An 8,226-nucleotide genomic window follows, 5' to 3' on the forward strand; every position below is an offset into this window, starting at 1 on the left:
ATAAACTGTGTTTATTATGCCCAATATCTAAAAGCCCTTGCTGCTCTATCACAATTTCCATTTATTTTACTGATTCTTGCCTATAGCTACTTTTTCTTTGTTTTAGCACTTTTTTATTAAAAACTGCTATCTTAACTTACAAATTATATGGAAAATCCCTGAGGTTTAGAACAAAATGAATTTTTCCAAGGAAGATTAGTGTGAGGATTTATCAAAGTCTATGGACATTACTGTTCTACAGTACTGCAGTAAAATATAAGCAGGGTATGCTACATAAATTTTGGTCTGGAAATGCAGAAGCCTTTATCATTATTATAACCCAGATTATTTGTAATAAAGGACCTGATATATATAAATTTAATTTCCATCTGACTACATTATTTTCTAAATTTTCAGATATTTTATTCACATAGTTTAAGTAATATCAAGTGGAGATAAAATCAGCTGATTTTTACAGAAATAGTGAGATTTGGGATCAATTAAATCTGTGGAAGAATTTTCTGAACTATAAAAGGTTGTTTTCTTTACCACATGCACAATAAAAAATTCCACTAGTTAAATTTTTAAAGTTAATAAGTAAATATAATATAGTTAATAAATAGTAAAAACTATTTTGTCGAAAAGAAATGTCAGTTTTTACAAATTAAACTTATTGTCATACAGGTCTAACATCTTACACTTATTTTGTAATTTTATAATTACATCTTATAATTCAGTTTCCCTAAAATGCACTTGTAAACACATGTTTTAAATATATTTTTGCCAAGTAGATTTTTATATAGTAAAATATACAGGGAAATAAAGCCTACCATTTGTGACAATATAGATAGATCTAGAAGGCACTATGCTAAGTGAAATAAGTCAGAGAAATACAAAACTGTATTATCTCACTTACATTTGGAGACTAAAAATAAGCAAACAAACAAAAGACAGAACAATCAAACAAAAAACCCTTATAAAAAAAATAGGGAAAACTTATGGTTATCAGAAATGAAGAATGGGAAGTAGAATTGGAAGAAAGTGATCAAAAGTACAAATGTTCCCTGGTAAGATAAATACAGGGTGGGGCAAGAGTAGGTTTACAGTTGTGAGTATGTGAAACAGGTTATTCTTGCATTATCATATATTCATTATTGTATTGTTTTCCACACAAACAGCTGTAAGCCTACATTTGCTCTACCCTGTAAGTACTAGGGATGTAATATGCAACATGATGACTATAATCAACACTGCTGTATGACATATAGAAAGTTGTTAAGTGAGTAGTTCCTAAGAACTATCATCATACGGATAAAGTTTTTTCCTGTCATTTTTATTGCATTTATATGAGATGAATGCTAACTAAACCTACCTGGTAATTATTTAACAATATATGTGAAGCAAACCATTATTCTGTGCTTTTTGAACTTCTACATGTCAACTATTTCTTAATAATATTAGAAAAATATCTAAACATAAATTATCTTTGTGTATGGCTATATCATAGGACAGCAAAGTTGCAAAATTATTACCTCAATTATTTTTTTTAAGTCCCAGGACATACAAATACATACTTCTTTATAGGGAAAAAACGATAGGACCTTTCTAGGATTTTTCAACACATGGTACAAACCATCACTATAGGTTCTATTACCCTTGACAAGTCTCTTCTCCCTTGAGTGGGAGAGAGATAACTAATTTGCAGGATGAAAAACAAATTATAGGCACTGATACTTGGGGCACATCTTTCTCTATAAAGTCACTCTGGAATGGGTCATTCAGATAGTGAATGAGCCAACTTCACTCTATAGATCAGAATTGGATGGTGTAAAGTTATGTGATCTTGGTTACAGTTACAGACTCTAATGAAGTGCGGAATAGTGCTTTTCTTAGCCTTTTGTTTCTCTGACTCTCTGAAGTTTACATCACTTAGGATAGGGCACTTGAGCAGTTTTATATCATAACTTTGATTAATTATATTGATTATATTATATATAAAAATCCCTTATTTGTGTTGACAGTATTTTAATGGATGATGCAGTCCATTCACTTAAAGGGATGCATACCGTATTTTTCCATGTATAAGACGCCCCCACTTTCCAACCCAAAATTAATAAATCAATATTTTAAACATTTTGCTGGTTTTCCTCTTAAGGCCTTCTTCTTTTTTGGCATCTTAAAGAGTTGTCCTTCCTGTTTTCTCCACTGTCTGATCATACACTCAGTGGGAGGAGATCCAAATTGTCTTTCTGCAGCTCTATTTCCATGCTCTTTGGCATAGCTGATTACGTTCAATTTGAATTTTGCAGAGTATTTACCGTTTTATTTTTTGACATCTTTATGAGCTCAGAATGCTCTGGTCCCTGTTGCATCTGCGCACTCTCCAATAAGGCTCGTGATTGGAGGAAGCCTCTTTGACAAGGTATGGGCAGGTATGCACCTACACAGCTCCCTCCTTGGCTGACTTCCGTGTATAAGATGCCCCTTGATTTTCAGTCTAAAGATTTTAGAAAAAAATAACATCTGAGACACAGAAAAATATGGTAAATATCCAAAGTAGCATAGGATAAAGTAAATGGTATAAACTACAAATGCTATAGAAATTTTGAGAATTGAAGTGATCACTAGAGCATGCTGGGAATTTTTTTGCTGGAAGCAAGTACTTACCCAGTTCTTGGCAGACAGGAAGAATTTTGATGAGTGAAAAACAAAACACAATTTTCCATAATAAAAAATATGGAATATTGTGTAAAATATATGGAGAAAACGATAAACACATTTGGTTTAGAATTAAGGGATTTGAGGAAAACATTATGTGAAATGTATTAAGAAATGTATAATGTAGCACACTGTAATGACTTATCACCTAAGTTTTTTGTTGTTGTTTGTATGTTTTTTGCTTTGTTTTGAGTGTTTTGTTCATATTCACTGGTGGATATTTTTTCCATTGATTTTCTGAGAAAGTGGAAGGGAGGGAGGGAGAGAGAGAGAGAGAGAGAAACACTGATGTAAAAGAGAAATATCAATTGGTTGCCTCCCTTATGCTTCCCGACGTAGCCGGGGAATGAACCTACAACCCAAGTAAGTGCCTTTGACCAAAATCGAACTCAAGACCCTTTGGATGGGCCCTATATGACTGAGTTACACTGGTCAGGGCCTAAGTGCTATTTGTTCATTTGTTTTATTTTATGGACTATAAAAACAGCCATTGTTCAGGGGTTAAGAGAGAGAAGTAATGCCAATAAGACTTGCCTGCTATAATCATAGAGCAAGTAATAAATACTTCAACCTATTTTGTCCTCAGAAGCTGCTGATAAAAATAGAGACCTCATTACAATATATTATTGATTTTGTTTAGGTGATTCATTTATCTATACCGTAAGTATTGATTTAATAGGTATTTGACAGGCCTGTGTGTGCACTTTATATACCGTGATGGGTAGAAAGGGCATGGCATATGCACTTATGGAATCCAGAGCAATACATAAATTAAAAGCAAGCAAATATATGTGTTCAAATCATTTACCTCTATCATGATAAAAATTCCCCTAATTGACTCCAAAAGAGTTTTGATACCTCCTGACAATATAATAAACCAGTGATTTTCAACCTTTCTCATTTTGTTAGCCACATGACTGGGGCAATAACTACTTTTCAAAAAAATGTATGCAGTATCAATGTATTTAACATGCTAAGAGGAATTATCTGTTGACTTTTACTTAGAAATATAGTTATGGATTAGTACATAGTGCTTCTTTATTATTTTCCTGCAAAGAAGATAGAAATTACTTACCAAAATTAAATTTGAATTATTACAGCAGTAACAGTATAAATAAAACATTTATCCTTAATGTACCTGTTGTACAGTCAAATAACATTATATTATTTTACAAGAGTTGCCGTCTAATCTCAAATCTCAGAATAAATTATACTTATTTCCTCAGAATAAAATGTTCTGAGTAAACTATATTTTAATACAGAGTTAAGCCAGTAAGGCCATTTTTTGCATTGTTAAATCTAAAACTCAGGAAACTGCAATCATGTATTTATTTGTTTCTATGTAGTTTGCCTATTGAAATAAATAATACCATATTGTTGAACAGAAAGAAAATGCATTATGCTGTTCATCTTTTAAACACTAATGAATGTCAACTTGTGTTCTAATGATCTCTCTAAGGGGAAGCTTATTGATCAAGACAAGACTGGATACAAGAAAAAAGAATCCCAAGGCAGCAATTCTATCCCAGTCATAAAGCAAATTATAATCAAACTGAGAATGATTTGTTCTTTCTACAGAACACAAGTTTTAATATATTGAATTTTATAACAATGGATTTATTTTTAAGAAAGTTTTGTTAATAGAGCTGTTTAATTTTGGGAAAGGCACAGAGTAAGAAATAAGTTTGGGCATATCTCTACCTGACAATACATTTCTGGTTTAATTAGATTAATTTTGGTAGTGTTTCAGTATCCTATATAATAAAAGGGTAATATGCAAATTGACCCTAACAGCAGAACGACTGGGAATGACTGGTCACTATGACACACACTGACCACCAGGGGGCAGACGCTCAATGCAGGAGCTTCCCCCTGGTGGTCAGTGCACTTCCATAGAGGGAGCTCTGCTCAGTCACAAGCCAGGCTGATGGCTGCCAGTACAGTGGTGGTGGTGGGAGCCTCTCCTGCCTCCTCAGCAGCACTAAGGATGTCCGACTGCAGCTTAGGCCTGCTCCCTGCTGGCAAGTGGACATCCCCTGAGGGCTCCCGGGCTTCCAGAGGGATGTCTGACAGCCAGCTTAGGCCCTATCCCTTGGGAAGTGGGCCTAAGCCAGCGGGTGGACATCCCCTGAGGGGTCCCAGACTGTGAGAGGGCACAGTCCAGGCTGAGGGACCACCCCCCTGAGTGTACAAATTTTTGTGCACCGGGCTTCTAGTTTATTATATTGTCTTCAAAAAATGAATAGAGTTAGTTACAGTGGGGCCTTGACTTACGAGTGTCCTGACTAACGAGTTTTTTGAGATACCAGCTGTCTCTCGGCCGATTTTTTGCATTGAGTTGACAGAGTAATTTGAGTTAACGAGCTCCTTAACAAGCTCCTTAACAAGCTCGGTCTCAGAACGAATTAAACTCGTAAGTCAAGGCCCCACTGTACTATATGAATGAAAAATAACAATAATTCAGGAAAATACTAGATAATTTTATTCATTCATTTAAAAATATTTCTTTATTACTTAATGCAGGCCAGACACTTTCCAAAAGGCATGTACTTTCTCAGGGTTTACAATCTTGCAGAGGTCAATAGATAATTAAAAATAAATCTAGCCCTAGCTGGTTTGGTTCAGTGCATAGAGCACCGGCTCATGGACCAAACATTCCCACGTTTGATTCTGGACAAAGGTATGTACCTTGGTTGCAGGCTTAGTCCCTGGCCCCTGGTTGGAGCACCTGCAAGAGTCAACCAATTGATGTCTCTCTCTCACATCAATGTTTCACTCTCTCTGTCTCTCTCCCTTCCTTCCACTCTCTCTAAAAATCAATGGAAAAATATCCTTGGATGAGGATTATCAAAAAATAATAATAATAATAAATCTATAATAATAAAAATGTAATATGCTAATTAGACTGATGTCCTTCTGGACGACCTTCCAGACAAAGCTGTGGCTGCGAGGGAAGCCTGGGTCCCAGGTTCCAATCGCCTGAGGGAAGCCCAGGTCCTATGTGCTGGAGGAAAGCCCGGGTTCTGGGTGCCAGAGCGAAGCCAGTGCCAACAGCTGGGGGAAGCAAGGCCTACTCTTGCACAAATTTCGTGCATCGGGTCTCTATAGAAAAATTCAATCTTCCAAAACTCAATCAGGAAATCAGAGAGACAAGTGTGACATGATCTCACTCATATGTGGAATCTAATGAACAAAATAAAGTGATGAACAAACTAGATCCAGAGACATGGAACCATGGAATAGACTGAGGAATCTCAGAGGGAAGGTTGGGGTGGGTGGTGGGAAGAGATCAACTAAATAACTTGTATGCATATATGCCTAACCAATGAACACAGATAATAGGGTGGTGAAGGCCTGGGGCAAGGGGTGAGGGCAGGTTAGATGGTGTCAGAGGGGGGAAAAGAGGGACATATGTAATACTTTTAACAATAAATTTTAAAAATAAACTAAGAAAGAAAGAAAGAAAGAAAGAAAGAAAGAAAGAAAGAAAGAAAGAAAGAAAGAAAGAAGCAGAAAATCTAAATAGGCCAATAACTACTGATGAGACTGAAACAGTAATAAAAAAACTCCCAGCAAACAAAAGCCCTTATTCAGTTGGCTTCACAGGGGAGTATTACCAAACATTCAAAGAAGAACAACTCCTATACTCCTGAAACTATTCAAAAAAATCCAAGAGGAAGAAGCACTTCTGTTAACATAAAAAACATTGAAACCTGTAAAGAATTTTTGTGAGTTAATTTGAGCCAAACTGTCGACAATTGCCAGGAAGCAGAATCTCAAAGTTTTGGGATAATGCTCTGGAGAATGGCAGTTGTTTTTTGTTTGTTTGTTTGTTTTTATTTTTTTAATTGTTTTATTGCTTAAAGTATTACAAAGAGTATTATATATGTCTCCTTTTTTTTTCTCCCCTTGACCTTCCCCTAGCCTCCCATACCCCCCAGTGTCTTGTGTCCATTGGTTATGCTTATATGCATGCATACAAGTCCTTCAGTTGATCTCTTACCCCCCTCCCCAACCCTCCCCGGCCTTCCCACTGTAGTTTGACAGTCTGTTCGATGTTGCTCTGCCTCTGTATCTATTTTTGTTCATCAGTTTATAATGGTCTTAATTATCCATAAATGAGTGAGATCATGTGGTATTTTTCTTCCATTGACTGGCTTATTTCACTTAGCATAGCAGTTGTTGTTTTTTTTTTTGTTGTTTTTTTATCTTGTTTTATACATTACAATCAAAGGAGGAGACTTATGTGGGTTACATGAAATCCATTGGTGATAGATTAGGGAGGTGGGAGAAAGCTAAATGGAGAAACCTCTGGGATTAGATAAAAAGTGTAATGATGGACACATGCTTCTTTTACATAGGTGGGTACAGCATAGTTAACAGTTGACAATTAACACAATAATAACAATGAGGGAATTTGTGGTTTCCATCCTGGTGCCATTTGTTGTGCCCCGAGGAGTCCAGAAAAAGGGAAGTTACAAGTTACCCAGACATTTCACAGGTGTGTTATCTTAGATGCAAAAAAAAAAAAACAATAGAGTCACTAAAGATCAAAGTTGATCTTTGTCCAGGAAGATGCTGGCCTAGGACATGACTACCCACTATAAACTTCATTTACTTAAATTTTTAATTTCAGACCATCCTTTGTGGTTACTTTATGTCTTTGAGTTTGCAAAACTGCCATGCAGGCCTTCCCTGAGCTAGTCATGTTAGCATGTGGCCTTATTTTGCCCACACTTCCAAACTCTTTTTATGAGTCCAGCATTAGCCTAATTCCAAAACCAGATAAGGACACTACAAAGGAAGAGAATTATAAGCCAATATTCCTGATGAACATAGATGCTAAAATTCTCATCAAAGTATTCGCAAATCGGATCCAACAATACATTAAAAAGATCATACACCATGAACAAGTGGGATTTATTCCTGGAATATAAGGCTGGTACAATATGCGCAAATCAATAAATATGATACATTACATAAACCAACTGAAAGACATAAATCACATGATCATATCAAGAGACACAGAAAAGGCATTCAACAAAATCAAACACGCTTTTTTGATAAAATCTCTCAACAAAGTGGGAATAGAGGGATCATACCTCAACATAATAAAGGTCATACATGCAAAACCTACAGCCAACATCAAACTCAATGGGTAAAAACTAAAATCATTTCCCCTAAGAACAGAAACAAGGCAGGAATGTCCGCTTTCACCACTATTATTCAACACAGTACTGGTAGTCTTAGTCACAGCAATCAGACAAGAAGAAAACATAAAAGGCATCCAAACTGGAAAAGAGTAAGTAAAACTGTAATTATTTGCAGATGACACGATATTGTACAGAAAAAATCCTAAGGACTCCACCAAAAGACTACTAGTTCAGCAATGTAGCAGGATACAAAATTAACACACAGAAATCAATGGCATTTTAATACACCAATGATGAATTCTCAGAAAGAGAAACTTAAAAAAAAATCCCATTTACCATCACAACAAAAAAATTAAGATATTTAGTTATAAACTTA

The sequence above is a fragment of the Myotis brandtii genome, unplaced genomic scaffold, assembly GCF_000412655.1.
Source record: "Myotis brandtii unplaced genomic scaffold, ASM41265v1 scaffold279, whole genome shotgun sequence".
NCBI classification, from domain to species: Eukaryota; Metazoa; Chordata; class Mammalia; order Chiroptera; family Vespertilionidae; genus Myotis; species Myotis brandtii.